The 16,283-nt window shown below is 46.8% G+C and overlaps 4 non-coding genes across 4 annotated transcripts; 1 reads left to right on the forward strand and 3 right to left on the reverse strand.

The window, feature by feature from the left end:
* Nucleotides 1-1,213: 1,213 nt before the first annotated feature.
* Nucleotides 1,214-1,301, reverse strand: Trnay-gua (transfer RNA tyrosine (anticodon GUA)). Its single transcript is given in 2 exon segments — nucleotides 1,214-1,249; nucleotides 1,265-1,301. It is a non-coding gene; the product is annotated as a tRNA-Tyr (tRNA).
* A 10,721-nt stretch (nucleotides 1,302-12,022) lies between these two features.
* Trnah-gug (transfer RNA histidin (anticodon GUG)) lies at nucleotides 12,023-12,094 on the forward strand. The gene has a single exon. It is a non-coding gene; the product is annotated as a tRNA-His (tRNA).
* Nucleotides 12,095-13,744: 1,650 nt separating this feature from the next.
* Nucleotides 13,745-13,832, reverse strand: Trnay-gua (transfer RNA tyrosine (anticodon GUA)). The gene is given in 2 exon segments: nucleotides 13,745-13,780; nucleotides 13,796-13,832. It is a non-coding gene; the product is annotated as a tRNA-Tyr (tRNA).
* Nucleotides 13,833-16,195: 2,363 nt separating this feature from the next.
* On the reverse strand, nucleotides 16,196-16,283 carry Trnay-gua (transfer RNA tyrosine (anticodon GUA)). Its single transcript is given in 2 exon segments — nucleotides 16,196-16,231; nucleotides 16,247-16,283. It is a non-coding gene; the product is annotated as a tRNA-Tyr (tRNA).

Below are 16,283 nucleotides of genomic sequence, written 5' to 3' on the forward strand. Positions count from 1 at the left end.
ACAATGACTTCCTTCGCCGGCGAGCGAGTCACCCAGAATGGCGGCGCCGGCGTATACATGTACCCATCCTGTACGGCGGGCGGGTCAATCAATGCACCATAGGCTGCAGAGCGGTCGGTTCCTGTGATGTCATTGCAGACCACGAAAACACACGATTTAGCATGAAATTCTAAATTTTAACCTAAATTTATTTATTTCTCAGTGAATAAAGCAGCGTTTGTATCCGAACAAGCGCTGTGGGCAATATAAAACACATAATCTTTCGAATAAAACAAACTTGTTTTGTCTTCATGGCTCTTTTAAAGGCATAAATCGCTATTTAATGAAGTGTCTCCGCATGAAGATAGTTGACGTATACGTGGGAATTGTTTTCATAATCGATACAGGGGGCGGTGAAGTTTCGCTAACAGGCGAGAGTATAACAAGGACAGGTGATTTGGTGGAGTGTGGCTGGTGTGCTGCCATTATAACCGAGGGAACGTAGGGCAGGTTGGGTGTGAACCATTTACGTAAGGTTTCTGGGCTGCGAAACGGCTTTTCCGTTCGCCCACAGCAGAGTATGCCCGTGAAACTGCTCTCGCCCGAAATAGTCGCTATGAGTGTCTTCAAAGCAGAGGTGCCGCACGGGGTTCACGCTTCGGGTATCCGAGAACGTCTCTTGTTTTGCGCACGATGTAAGATCTCTTTTGTTCGGGGCGAAAATCTCTGATTTAAAAATGTATTTTTGTAGTTACCAGCAGCTGGAACACGGCGGGCAAACCAGAAGTCTTTGACGGTTGAAGTATCACACGTCCGCAAAACCGATACAAATTGTTGGTTACGAAATCGCATCCCAAGTATAACTGCGCTCCCATTTCACGTCACTTCCCGTAATCGCGTGAGAATTTTTCTTTCGAGCTTCCTCCACAGATGCGTGTGCGTGTTGGGAACTATGTAGTAACAATTGTTACCTTCATCACTAATTAGCTTACCGCACCATTGTCTGTGCCCTGCTCCAGCTGCATGCTTTTTCCTTGTAGTTTCCAATGCGGAGAAATTAAGAGGCCACAAACCAGAGTTTTCAGTTCTCTATTGTGGGTAAGCAGATTCATTCAAGCAACGCTACGTTTCACTGCAAAAAAAAAATCGGCATCAAAAAAAGAAAACTCAAACATGCTGGCTGACTCGCAATTGCTTCTATGTGACGCAGAAAGCGAAGAAAACAAAAACACACTCCGTCGAGCCGGATTCGAACCAGCGACCTATGGATGTCAGCAGGGTACCTCTACAGTCCACCGCTCTACCAACTGAGCTATCGACGGGCGTGGCGTCTCCGCTCACGTTTTTCCGTCCGTTCGTGGACAGCGAAGACACTGGAGCACAAGTCCTATATGTAGCGACCTTGCTGCGACAGGGGCTTTGAGGCAGCTGGCTGCGCTTTTTGCAGCTATTGTGATTTCTGGCAGACAATTGTTCTGGCTTTTGGGTTTCCTCCTACTTTCTATTCGAACGCCGTTTGCTTCAAGAGCAGCCTGGGTGTAATTTCTCTTCCATTATTTGTCATTTCCTTCCTGTTCTTTTATTCCTTCTGTGATAACTTCTTTCGACAGACGTTTGTATTCAGAATTATAGACTGTTCTACGAGGACTTCCTAAGATCCGTAAACATTGGTAGCGGCACGACTTCTGAATTTGATTCGCCTAATTTGAAACGTTCCGCTAATGTAGGATGGGAGCATTACTAACCATAACAGTGCAATGCTCACCTATATCGGTCCACTGCATGCAATGTGCAACGTCGGCCCGGATTTCTTGGTATATTTCTTATCTTCTTTTTTTCTTCTTTATAACCTTTCTCACTTTTATATTTATAATATATTATACATTTTTATTATACATCATATAATATAAATCTATAAATATAAATATAAAATAAATAAATATATGTGATATAATAAATTTATATGATGTTTATATTCATATTATCCCTTATATTTCTTTCTTATATTTCTTATCTTCAGTATATTCTTCAAGGTGGGCAGTGTGGATCGTTGCACTGTACCACGTTCAACCTCCCACTAAACTGTCACCGCTTAGAGAGCACAGCGCCTCCTCCCACTATTCCATATCTGCATTGCCTATAACAATGCCCCTTTCCTCCCCTTTGTCCTCATCCCAATCACCTCAACAAATCAGTCTGTATTCGTCCCAGCAACCAGGATGCTGGATTATGATTAGTCGTGGTTTGCTGAATTAGCGTACTCTTGAGCTGGCAACTCTAAAACAAATTTAGGCATTCCAGATGAGACATTGTGATATACTGCTTCAGCCTTCTTTTCAGGTGGCCATTGCTACACATACACTTGTCAACCAATGCTTTTCTTGTAGGCCCTAGGCCGTACAACGTTTCGTTAAATGGTCATTTTTTGATAAATGAGCGTCATTGTAAAAGGCCGCGGGGGTTTTCTGATAAATACGCCATGTGGACCATGCATATCTACCGTGAGCACCGCCTCGTGTCACGCGTTACGAAAGGAAAGAATTCTGGGGAAGTTGCTTATTGATACCAACTCATCAAAATAGCGGTTATAAACAAGGAAACAGCGAAAAAGGTGACAGACCAGGAAAAGAGGGAGATAAGCATGGTGCTGGCTTGTTTTCCTCCCTGTTTCCCTATTTTAATATTATTATGGGGCGGCAGGACAAAGATGAGATGAAGGATGCGATGGGGCGAGGCGATCTATTTAGATTATGTATACCCAAGAGCAAAAGTTTACGGACCGTGAAAGCATCAATTTTGGGTTCTGTCTCTGCCGTAAGGTAGCCCGATCAACTACGTGCGGTATTTTTGATTCATTTAGTATCTATACGACACCTCGCATGCACACAGCAGTTTGTCGGGCTGCTACCCGAAGAGAAATAACCCAAAATTGACATTTTTCTGGTCCGTCAACTTTGGTTGTGGCTCTACATACCGGCCATGGCAGAGCTCGCGCAAGGTGCGTGCCAGGCACTTTATCGTAGCCGTCATCGTTCTTGAATCAAGGCGCTGTGAGGCATTGCCCGCCTGAGTTCCATAACAGTATTGACGCGTACAGGCAATGCGGGTTTTGGGGTGAACTTGAGCCCAACTTAGGTTTTCCTTATAACAGATTAGGCGCTGCTGAATGCTCTTGACCGAGAAGCGCTGAACAGCTGCGACAGCAAGCCACTTGCACGAAAGTTTGTGATGATGCGTTCTTGGTGGCCCTCGTTCATCGTCGTCATCTTGGCTGCGGTGTCTCACATTAAAAGTTCATTCACATGCATATGGACACGCGACAGTTCCACCCCCTCCCCGAAGGAAGTATCGTCCCGATGCTGAGGGGGGAAGGAACTGAAATTCATTTGCAACACGTCACGTCCTCGCAAAGTATGGCTTCAGGAGTACTATAAGGACGACCTCAGGTAGACGAGTACTGTGAATTGTAGACATGGCGTCTGTCGGAGTAACTGCGTACGTGACGTCGCTGAGCTTCGGTAGTACCCTGAAGGGCCCGAATTAGTGCTTCATAAGCCTCTCGCATAGCCTTCGACGTTGGATTAGGCTCCACACCCACACGTTGTCACCCGGCTGGAAAGCGGCGTGCCCGCGTCGAGCATTGTAATCAGCACCATTATGCAGCTGTTGTTGTCTGATTCGATGTGTTGCGAGCTAAAGCAGCTCTTCTGCTCGCTGGGCAAACCCAGGTGCAGTCGTGTCACTGTCGTGAGAGAGCATGGCATCTAACATTGTGGTTGCCTCGCGGCCGCACACAAGAGCGAATGGCGTCATGCGCGTGGTTTCTTGCTTGGCTCTGTTCTAGGCAAATGTCACGTATGGAAGAACTTTGTTCCAAGTCTTGTGTTGCTCATCGAGGTATTCTGCATATTTGCATGCGTTTTGTTTAAACGTTCGGTCAGTCCGTTTTCCTGCGGATTGTAAGCTTCCGATTTTCGGTGGAAAGTACAAGTTATGTTCATAACGGCGCGCACCAAATCTGCGTTGAATGCGGTGACCCGGTCTGTAATCCCAATTCCTGGAGTTCCATAGCGAAAACACTGTTTTCAATGAAACAGTGGGCCTTGCCGAGAGCTGTGCAATGCTGGAGAGCTTTCGTTCCGGCGTATCGACCAGAGCTGCCGATGTCGCCGCACGGCACAAGCCAGCGGCCACAACTGCCCCCTGAGCCACATAAAACTCAATAAAAATGTTTTCTCTCTCTCTCTCTCGCTCGGGTAAGACAGTTGGTCGCGACAAGTCTCCGCTTGTTGCCGGCGTGAAAAGTAGGGAAAGGGCCCAAGAAGACCATGCCGATTTGCTGAAACGGCGTTTCCTGTATTTAGAGAGGTTGAAATAAACAGGCTGGGAATCCAGGCGGTGCTTTACGTCGCTGAAAGTCATGGCAGGAACGGATGTATTACTTAACAGTGGAAGGAAGTATGGGCCAGTAGTAGTTCTGTTCCATTCGGAACATCTTACGCGCATACCCGAGGTAGCCAGCGGTTGGGTCGAAACTGTCACGTGTAAACATGTATGTGAATGAACATTTAATGCGAGACACCAAAGCCAAATCTATGCTAACGAATGTGTGCCACCCGGAAGGCATCATCATCACAAACTCTCGTGCAAGTGCCTCGCTCTCGCAGCTCCAGCGCTCGTCGGTCAAGACCATTCTTCACCGACACTTCCGTTATTGGTGAAGCCTGCGTAAAGCTTAAGGTCACCCCACAACTCGTATTTGTTGTCCACTGGGGGAGGCGCTGGGTACGACTACCCGCTATCCAGGACCCCTCTTAGAAGCCCGGTACGGTCGTGCCCTGTTGAAACCCTGGTTCGTAGGAGCAGCCGCCGCCAACTCGGCCTGTCTCCTGAGTATGGAGTACTTCACTGGAGCACAAGGGATGGCGCACAAGGGATGGAGCACAAGAGATGGCGCAGACTGTTGTCTCTCAGGTGACGTTTCAGCAACAGCGCACTCCTTCCACGTTCCTTAGTGGCGTATTCGAGGATTCCGAAGACTGACTGGACCAATTTGAGCACGTCGCATCATTGAACCAGTAATATTCTGGACAAACACTGAGAAATGTGTACTTTGTGACGACAGTGCGAGGACGTGGTTTCGTAATCGCGAGGACAGCCTGACGTCGTGGGAGGAATTTCGCCTCCAGCTGCAAGAGGTGTTCGCCAGCACCGATCGTCTTGACCGCGCTCAGCACCTTTTGGAGTCTCGCATCCAATAGCCGAACGAGGTGGTCGCGGTGTTTGCCGAAGATAAGACACGCCTGTTCCGGAGAGCCAACACCGAAGTGCACAGAGCCGAATAAATTGGGCTATTTAAAGCATGGTGTCAAAAAACAACTGTTCGCTGGCCTCGTTCGAAATCCATTTCATACAGTGAGATTTCTAGGAGGCCATAGCCACCGAGCAAGCCACTTGCACGAGAGCTTGCAATGTAGAATGCGCTTCGGGTGGCACTTGTTTGTCGTCGTCTTTGCTGCGGTGACTCCCATTATAAGTTCATTTATATGAATGTTGACACGTGGAAATATGTTTCAACAAGAGAATGTTTATATAAAATTCCTTGAAAATAATACTTGCTGGGAAGGTTTTCAGGTCCATGTTGGGTTAAGACTGGTACTTTATGTACAAACGGGTGGCTCCTGTGTCTGAGGTATGGCGGAGATGGAGATTCGCCGCATGTTTCTAACTGCACCCGCCTCCAGGGCTTCACTGTCGCAGCCTCAGCGGGCACTGGTGAGCAGCCGTGCCTTGCGAGCGATACCGTGCACTTATTGTAGAGCGAAAGGGATGGCCTAGGCTCATACCACGTCCCCCTTGCGGGGGTTCGGCAAAACGTGCACTGGCTAATTAGTTTCTGGATGAACTTGGAAGATCATCGGGATCTTAGAAAACAAAACTTCCTGGGGCCTTGACCAACCTTCCAACCTTTAGCCTGTAGTGTGCAGGGGATTACCAAGAATAGGAAAATACGGCGTTCCCCGTACCGCCCGCGCCGCTGCTAAGGTTCGCTCGCTTCCTTGCTGCTTAATTCCCTCTGAAGGTATATTTCCATATTTAATGCACTCCAAGGGTTTTGAACATATATTTGAATTGCCATTTTTTTCCGCATTTTTGATGGTTTGCTTGCAGCAGTATAGTACATCTGCCCTGGTAGAAGCTCTCGAGGAGGCAAATACCGTCTGTAAGCCTGTTTCTCCCTAGAAAAAATGGACTTGGTGACAATAAGCGGAGTTTGTTTCACGGAACTTAGACTTTTGTGATCTTACACACGGCATGTAATAATCAAGATGGATGGGGAGAGATAAGAAAAAGGCAGAATGTTGGTTCCAGTCATTTTTGCCTAGCTATCCTTCGTGTTGACAAATTATCCTCCCAAATCACACGCATAGGTATAAGACCCAACGCCGCCAGCAACTCTAGACAACACCAGAATTTTTGTTATGCTGTTAAGCTATTCGAGCCACCGATACGACTAGGGTCAAATCTTAGCGCGCTCCATACGTGAGGATTCCTCAAGAGCGGCCCGACTTCCATTTTTTAAATTTTGAGGATGAATTTCTGAAACACTGAACACCTCAAGATGTTTTATATGATCAAACAGAAGCCCCTGAAGGATTACTTACATTTTTTTAGATGCCAGGCATCTCTTTCACCCTCCTTGTCCTTCCGGCGTAGTCCGGCGGCGTCCGCATCCCTCCCCCATTCTCCTCGCCGCGCCAGCTGCGCGCTAGCGCCGCTCTCACCGCAGCGCCATCTGAGTGTTAGCGATCGGCTGCGCTCGCTCCGTCGCCGTGCCAGCTGTGCGTGGGTGCGGGTTAACACATGCGCATGCGCTGCTCTGCGCTGCTTTCTCTCATTCTCCTCAGCGTACATGTAAACGCGGTAACTGCGCCGCTCCGCTCAGTCGTTCCGCTGGCGTTCCTCCGATGACATCCTCCGTTGACAGCCGATAATTTGAAATGAAGACTAACAGGCCTGATATCACGATGGTCGGCGCATCCGTAACAAGCACCGGCCACCCCGATAAAAATTTACACCATCTTCCCGCGAGGGGAACCATGGGGTAGATGAGACGCATCGGGGGTGAACATGCTGCGTAAATAGGACACATAACAGCAATTCACACGCTAACATAACGGAAACGCAACGGCAACCCCCGATGCGTCGCATCTACCCCATGGTTCCCCTCGCGGGAAGATGGTGTAAATGTTTCTTAAAAATGCTTCCTTAAAAATTTTCCGAGGGAAGCCGGGTAGGCTTTGGAATCCTCCTTCCAAAAATCGAGCGTTCTTCGGCCTGCGCTTCGCTAGAGAAGCTGTGGCAGAAGAAACCGCTTATGGAGCCTTCCGGAGCACCGTCACGATTTTTAGCGCAAGCTACACTACGCTACCCCGGGCAGCCTTCGCGGGGTGGCCAATTTTGCCCTTAGACGCTAGAGGTCAAACAACACCCCCTTCTGCAAGCGCCTGGTGTGGAGTACCTGGGATGTATGAGGGACTGGGATGTATGAGGGTGAACTCCCCGTTGAGTTCAACAATCACCCCGGTTTTTTTCTCTTCCTTGCTTTCTTTAGAAATCACAACCACCACCACCACGAAGAAGGAAGGCCATGAGGCCACGTGCGGCGCACAACCGTGTGGGATGGAGCAGGACGAACATCCAACTGTGGTCCCTTGTACAGCGACGAGGCTTAAACAACGCCGTGAGGAGAACAACAAAAAGGCCACTGTGGCGAGCAGCTTCCCTTCCTTCAAGTCTTACGCATTAGTGCGAGCTTCCTTCATTTTTCTATTCTCAATTGCCCCACAGATGACATTCAGGCTGCCACAACGACTATCTCGCCGACTGGAAACGTTAATCAATGCGGTGTTCACTAATGCCTACTTCCATGGAATAGGCCAGACTCCAAGCCCATACTTCGATGACTCTGCCCCCCCCCCCCCCCCCCGCAACAGTCGAGGATGTCCTACTAAAGTGCTTCGCTTACCCACACGCAAGAAGCTGTCTACAGCAGACGATGTGATGTCTCCAACCTTGGCCAATTACACTTAGCCTGATACTTGGACGATTGCATTCTCCCTGCGCTGAACGGAACGTCCTGCATGCATTATTTGACTACATGGAAGATATTGGCGTCACTGAGATATTGTAGCCCCTTTTTGCGCACAATCGACGATATATGCAATGCCACCATACATGATACCATCTCTATTCTTCTGCTTTCCTCTACAACTCTTCTTTTTACTAATCTACTATCTTTTCCCCATTCACCTTCCTACGGAGTAGCGCGTCGACGAACCCATGTTGGGAATTCTCTCTGCATTTTCTCATTCAATAAAGAGCCTCGCTCTCTCTCTTCTGAAAAACATTACGATCCACACTAAGAAACAACGTTACATCTGCTCTTCCAATTCTATGATTCTGTTTGCAACCTAAGAAAGCTTACTGGTCGTTTTTTTTTTTTTCTACAAGGCAAATCGCACTTGTTTTTCGTCAACGCTGAGTGCACAAGCGTCAGCTGGAGCTCACATTTTCCCTGCATAAAACAACTTGGCGATTTCAATAGATTCTCAAAGCGAGAACAGGCCCCTAAACTTTAAGTTTGAGCACACAAAGACTAACGACAACGGTCTGGCTTGCCGGGAGCTGAGTTCACAGGAGTCGGTGAAAACGCACTTTTCCTCTCCAACAGGACACACACGAATGAACGCACACTTAAAGAGGCACTGCGAATTTTACGCACAAGTTTACGAAAACGATTCCGTCGAACCAAATTCGATCCACCAAGCTATGGATATCGGGGAGAAATTTCTACACCCGACCGCTCTACCCTCTGAGCTATCAAGTGAAGATGCACGGTCGTTATTACTTTGTGCAAGTACCTATTATATTTCGAAAGGTGCACGAATGCTAAGTGGGGCTGCCGGCTCACTTGCGGTGATTTTCTGCGAGTGTTAGCCTTCCTCAACAAATTTGTGGAGCCTCACTTTAGGTTCTCCTCACGAACTCGTTTCAAGCTGTCCTTATAACCATGTGCAGAGCTGGTTTCTTCGCGATACTGAATCACGATTCTGAAAGTGATCCACTTAACCAAGATTACTTTGTCTCCGTATCATAGAGGGAACACGTAAACACAGAACGCCTGCTTCCGTTTTTCGGCTTTTTTTAGTTGGTCGCATGCCTGTGCTTGTTATTTGATGCAGCTTTGTGATTTTCTTAATTCGTTTGCAGCTTTTGTACTTCTTTGTTTCTGTTTTCATGTGCATTTGTTTGGGGTTAGAGAATGGTCATGGATAGGTCGCCCTTGGCAACTTTGGGGCATGACCTCTGCATTTTATTTTTATTTTTGTTTCATGAAACAGGCGATGTTTGCAGTTTCTGGTATCGATAACGAAATTGCAGATGTGGCAGTAAGTGGCCAAATTGGCCGCTTTGTTGTAATTTTTGTTCATTTCTTACAGTAGCCGCTATTTACGCTATTTTAACGGCTAAACGCACTAACTTCCTTGCGCAGATACGAGGCTCTGGAGTTCGTGCTGTTCGTGCTGGAGTGCTCTGCATTAAAATGCAGTTTTCAGGGTCAACCCTGGGAAGTTGCTGAACTAGACGCCCCTTGGGGCTCGAAAGCAATAGCCACTGCCCATTTCATCCAGGTTCTGGTTCTATTTTTTTTATGTCCATGTTGCAAACCATGTGCCGAGAGAGTAAGCTTTTTCGAATACGTCGTTCCCTCTCTTTTATTGCTGTTTACCGCTGCTCACTAAACCAGTGTAGATTTCTTACTCCTTCGCTTCTACAAATATTTGTCGCATCACACGTGTAAGGAACCAACTGACCCGAATATTTGCCGCCCCAGCTAGTGTGTAATAAATTATTACAACCAAAACCACGGGCCAATCTTTTGGAGCTACTTGAGGAGTTTATTGTCACTGTACACATGCACGATCTGCATTTTTGATAACCGCATGTCAAGGGGAGCTTACTACATTTGAAACATGGTTGCTGTTGCTGAAGAGGGAGGGAACTGTCCGTTGAACTGAAAAATTGATGACTTTGTGGTAATATTTTTGGGAAATGTCGTTGTGTTTTGCGCTATCCTGTTTTCCTGGTTTTTGTTTCATATGTAGAGAAATGAAGGGGCCATTAACGGGAGTTTTCAATAGCCCGTCATTAGTAACTTTATCCATTCAAGGCCCGCAGCATTGCACCGCAAACAAGAATGCGCGATGAAAAAAATTTGCTTCGCATCTGCTCACTTCGTTGCAAATGTTGACGAAAGGCGATAGTCGTCTGGCGCCCCTGCTAAATAAATGCCTCCCTTTTCTTTCCCACCCGCCGCGGTGGCTCTCCTCAAAGTATAAGGTTCCTGTCTGTGCAGAACGAGAATGGGATTCCATATGACACCGTGATGGTGTTAGGATTAAACAGCATATGACGGAATGGAGTGGGCGTAGGATACAGCGATGTCGATGTAAGAAGGATGAACGACTATTTTAATGCATCAATACATGTGTTGGTAGAAATGTATAAAGTGCGAGATACTGAACCGGAGTGGATGCCTATTTTCGAAGCACTTTTGAATCTGAAACACTACTGAAGCACCAGCGTCAGCCTAAGCCAGACTGACGTAGTTTTATGAACTGACAGAAGGGGGCATGTTTCTTTTAACAAGTGAAAAAAAAGGAAATGAAGAAAAAAACGGTGGCTCAGTGGCTAAGGCGTTGCGCTGCTGAGCACGAGGTCGCGGGTTCGATTCCTGACCGCGGCGGACACTTTTGTGATGGGGCGAAAAGCAAAAACGCCCGTGTGTACGACATTTCGGCGCACATTAAAGATCTCCAGGTGGTCAAAATTTATCCGGAGCCCTCTACTACGGCGAGCCACATCGCCTGCGTTCCGTCGGCGCGTTAAACCCTACAATCAATCAATCGTTTGCCACTTAGGCGCTTGCGCGAATGCTTTGTGAACTTGGAGGAATCGATTCGTTGAAACCAGTGCTATCCTGTTTGTACAAATGGATCGTGTGTATGTTTACTCGTGTTAAAATTTTTATTACTTTCAACATGTTTTTTATTGTTGCATTGTAAGTGTTTGGTTCAACTGCAGTGTCAGCGTTAATTGCTGTGTACTATGATGTATCATTGTCTATCGTCGCCCACCTGCCTTGTAATGGCCTCTGGCTTGCGGTCAAGCTGCGTAACGCAGCTTTTATCCCTGGAAGCTTCTCCAGTTTGTTTCTGGAATAAAGATTGATTGATTGATTGATTGATTGATTGATTGATTGATTGATTGATTGATTGATTGATTGATTGATTGATTGATTGATTGATTGATTGTGTTTTGTCTGCGAAGCCCTCTTGAATAACATGTGGGAATGGGGGGGTTAGACTCGCCAGGGAGCTTTCTGCACCCCTGGACGGTCCGTGGCGATCCGTTGAGAAGTTATTACGAAAGGTTACCTTTGTTATTACAGGTTATTAAAGGTCACTAGGAAAAGTAGTGCTCTGGACCAATCTGGCTGATCCTCCATGCAGCATGCTTCTTTAGGAGATGAGTAAGAAGAGGAATAGAAAATACAAGAAATACGTGGCCACCCAGATGAATAATAAAGAAAAATGAAAAAAGAAAGGTTTTTATATCCGCGTGCATTCGAGTGGTGGGATACGACGACGGCCCGAAAACTCATGGAAATTGCATGATACAGCTTCACCATGGACGTGAGCGCCAAGAACAAATGAAAGGTTAAAAGAATGCACTGACTGTTACCGCGAGAAGACGAGTTTCTGGGGAAATCAAATGGAAGGTTAAAAGAATGCGTCGACTGCTACCGGATACTTTCCCGAGAAGGCGAGTTCCAGGTGAGGGCGTGTGGCGGCTCGATCTTTATCGTACCCGTTATTGTTCGCTTACACGTTCTCAGCGACCCAGTTTCTCTGGAAAGCAGGTCCGCATCGAGCGTCATTCCTACTTTCTTCGCAGCCACCACCGTCCCGTCCGGGTAGCCGTGATCGTATAGTGGTTAGTACCTTGCGTTGTGGCCGCAATAACCCAGGTTCGAATCCTGGTCACGGCACGTTTTTTTTTTTTTACTTTGAATCCAAGTTGAACTACTTTGGGCAACCTAAACCCGAACAATTTTATGTCACCGCCGAGTGGGGGCCCTGCCAATATTGACCCATGTGCTTTCTCTCGCTGTCAGATCCTTCTAACGCTGCGCTTTTTCCCCACTTTGCCGAATTATCATGACCCCTACACCAGGATTTCTATTTCAAAAAACGAAGAAATGAAATATTTTAAATCTTGGTTTTAGTTTTTACCTTTCCGTAAATATAAGAAAACCTAACCCTTGGGGGGTACTAACACCACTGTCTAAACATGTTGGTTAGTTTTAACATTTTTAACATTAACAGAATTGTGCTTATTATCACAACGACATGTATATTTACGAAATTCGCCTGTCGAATACAACATCGCACGTTCCTCCTGAAAATTTTCGTTTTTGCAACGTAAACATCTAAACTAGATCGTCACGTTTTCAACGCCATAATTTTAACCAATAAGCCAATTCACCCCAAAAAATTAACGGATCTCCACGAAGTGAATAATGACGAGTGGGCGAAGCACTGGGGATCATTCGTACCGTAAATCACCCGTTGCAGTGCCACTCGCAATGAAAACCTTCTCTTCCTTGATCACCTCTCATGCTGTGCCTCTCCAGTCTCGCTCCTCCCAACATTGACACACTAGCAGTTAGCTCAAGTCAATTTAAATTTACCGCGTTCCACTACTGCACGCCGAATGCCTCGATGCCGGAGCTGCCGTACGGCGGAGACGCGATATCGATGCACCCTACTTACTCCGAGTGCGTTCCAAGAACAACGTGAAAACTATCTAGGGGAACATTTCATTACTGTTCCCGTTGATTTTTCGATGCCGCTAGGGAAATAGCGGGCGACCGCTTTTGTATTTTCTGGACGTATATTTCATTAAGCTAACCATCCGTGTATTTCAATAAAAAAAAACACGGCGAATATCACCTACGTATTGATGTTTCGCCCCACGTAAGTATACTGTTTTGCTTTGGCTCAACAATGTTGACAAATTGCCACCGGGCTAAGCCGTCTAGATTTGGCTGTGGGTATGTAAACGTATTGTGCAGAATCTGTTTCACTTTGGCCAAGCGGCTGAATCTAGTACAGACACACCGACAGACCATACTAAAACAATATGTAATATTAAGGTAGAAAATTGGGCGAGTTGGATAGCATTCATGGTGGTCAGCGCAAACGGAAACAACACACAGAGAAGGTTGTCGACTGCTTGCGTTTGTCGACAACCTAAGTTTTTACTCTGCCTATGTGGTACCCTGCGTGGTACAAAATGTTACAACTTTATATCGGCCGGCGGCAGCCATTTCTGGATTGTTGTTTTTTAGTGTGTTTCCCTTTTGTGATGTGTGTTTGTTACCTGACGCATAGCTCCATCGACGCATCTTATGTATCCGAGCCGATGGACAAATAAACCTTTTTAGAGACAAACAAATTATCTTTTCGACCGACCGACCGACCAACAGACAGACAGACAGACAGACCAAAATTTTCGCGTCCAAGTAGCCCAAAAATGAGCCTATCGTCTTTAAAAAAACCGCGCAAGCTTGGCGGCTTAGTAAGGAGTCACAACTCCCTCTAAGTAGCAGAGCAAGGGAAGAAAACAAAAAAATATGTCCGTCGAGCCGGATTCGAACCAGCGACCTATGGATTTCAGCAGGGCACATCTACAGTCCACCGCTCTACCAACTGAGCTATCGACGGGCATGGCGAGTACCCTTACGTCATGCCGTCCGTTCGCCGAGAGCGAGAAAACTGGAGCACTAGTCGTATAGTGACCTTGGAGGGACAGGGTCTTCGGGCCAGCTGGCTGCAATTTTTTTCGGTGGTGTGAATCGTGGCAGGCGATTGTTTTGTCTTCACTTTGTTTTTCGGGCTCGCGCGTTTGTGTGTTCCAACATCGTGTATATTACGAACAGCCTGGCTAATTTTCTGTTACACACATTCTCATTTCCATCTGGTGCTTTTATACATCATATGTTCTTTTCTTTTAAACCCGTTATTGTATTGAAAATTAGAGCCTGATTGGCGGTATTTTCCTGGGAGTAACAAACCTCGCAAGCAGTAAGATTACCCTCGAATGAGAAGTGCCTCAAGGCAAAAGTTCTTACTTTAGTAAGACGAAAGAATGAATAACCATAAATGTGCAAAGCTCGCTTCCTTAGGCTCACTGCAGGCGCTGGGCATAGTATTGTGGGATACAATGGTACGATATTTCGTATCTCCGAATTTTTTCCAAAGTGGGTGATATGGACTGGTGCGCCCGTTAAACTAGCAGCATTTAGGCAACACTGCGCCTCCTGCCCCTACTTCATGCGACCCCTAAATTAGCGCTATACCATTAAAACTACAACCGTATAGGAGAGACTGTGAACGGCTTCCCTGAGGACCGGGAACCCCGCATCGACCTGCTCTACCGGCCGGGACACTCCGACATCCTCTGCACCTGATCCTGGTCCGGCGACGGCACCTATATGTTGAAAAAGGAGCGGTTGTAGTACAGAGAGGGCCCGTTTATTGCGTCCTTAGCGGCAACAATCGTTCAAAAAGCACTAGTGATGATGGCACTCGCCCCACGTCCCGCGCATCCGATTCGTTCCTGAAGCTCCGCCATGGTCTTCTTTTCCTTGTCGCTCTAAATTTGCAAGGGATGTATTCATCCCCGCCCTCCTTCTTACTTTTTCGCTTCAAGTGTATTTTTGTGTGTATGATCTACGCATTGCGTAATTTAATGTAATTGTGTTTATTTCTGATTGTCCTGTACTGCAAGGAATGCCGCGTGGATCAAGAGTCTCTATCAGGCGGTAGCCTTCAGCTCTTGCTTCCCTTTCCACTGATTAAAAAAATTTAACAAAGAATTGAATTGAATTTAACTTCCTAAGTCAGCATATCAGCCCTACATGCACCCCAGAGACAGGGAGGCCGGACTGTGTTTTGTGGTGGTTTGCAGAATTAGCGGAAAGTGGAGCTAGCAAGAGGGGAAAATATAGGAACTCCTGAGCGAGATTACTCAAGTGGAGCGTTCGCTTTCTTTCCAGGCGCGTATGTCCGCCGATACAGCTCTAGCTACCTTTATCCGGCAAACATGCTATGCCTTCTAATCAAATGCTTTTTATGGTTAAAAAACTACGAGTTCTTTAATAAATGTCCTATATGGCCCATGCGTACCTATATGGAGGGCATCGTATCACGCGTTACTGACAGACGTCCGCATTGGCGGACGGACGAATTTTCTTTTGTTTGGGGATGGGGGCGGGTGCTAGCAGCGGGGGCCTGAGAGTGCCTTAGCATTACATTTAGATTAATAACAAGAAAACAGCACAACGCCATCGCCCTAAAAAAGCCTAAAATCAGCCCCAAATCATCTCAAGGAGAGTTATAAGTTCGACTTGTTCTACATTATTCCGTGTGGGCGTTGCCTTCAGTCTAGCTCTCTCTTTGTGTCGGTCTAGGAAGTGATGGCGTATTTTAAATATATCGCAGGATCGATTACACCCCTGACTACCAAACAACGCCGCCGCTCTTTTTTCATACTTTTTTCGTTTATTCCATGACCTACTTACGCAGTAACTTTTGTGACCGCAAGTCTTCTTTTCCCCTACGTCGAGTGCGCGTCCTTAAAATGGCGCTTACATTTAACTTGCGAAATGCATCCAGGTACCTCAAAGTCGCGAGTTCGATTCCCGGCCGTGGCGGCCGCTTTAGTGATGGAGGCGAAAAGCAAAAACGCCCGTGTGTATGAGATTTCGGCGCACATTAGAGATCCTAACCCGTGGTCAAAATTATTCTAGAGCCATCCACTACGGCGCGCCTCATCGTCTACGTTGCGTCCGCGCGTTAAACCGTATACAAACAATCAATCAATCAGCATCCAGGTACCTTAACTTTATATCAATAAAGAGGCCAGTATCAATACACAGTACTGACACCAACACCCACGTGCCTCATGTGGACGATAATTTACAAGGGTTGATCCCAGCCTTTTTCTCCAGTGGGCACGCACCGACACACGAACAGAACTAAAACATTTACGCAGTATGTTGGAAAGGAAAGTAAGAAAAAACAACTCCGTCGAGCCGGATTCGAACCAGCGACCTATGGATGTCCGTGTGATACCTCTACAGTCCACCGCTCTACCAACTGAGCTATCGACGG

The sequence above is a fragment of the Haemaphysalis longicornis genome, unplaced genomic scaffold (assembly GCF_048455015.1).
Source record: "Haemaphysalis longicornis isolate Haplotype H1 unplaced genomic scaffold, Haemaphysalis longicornis Haplotype H1 scaffold_7, whole genome shotgun sequence".
NCBI classification, from domain to species: Eukaryota; Metazoa; Arthropoda; class Arachnida; order Ixodida; family Ixodidae; genus Haemaphysalis; species Haemaphysalis longicornis.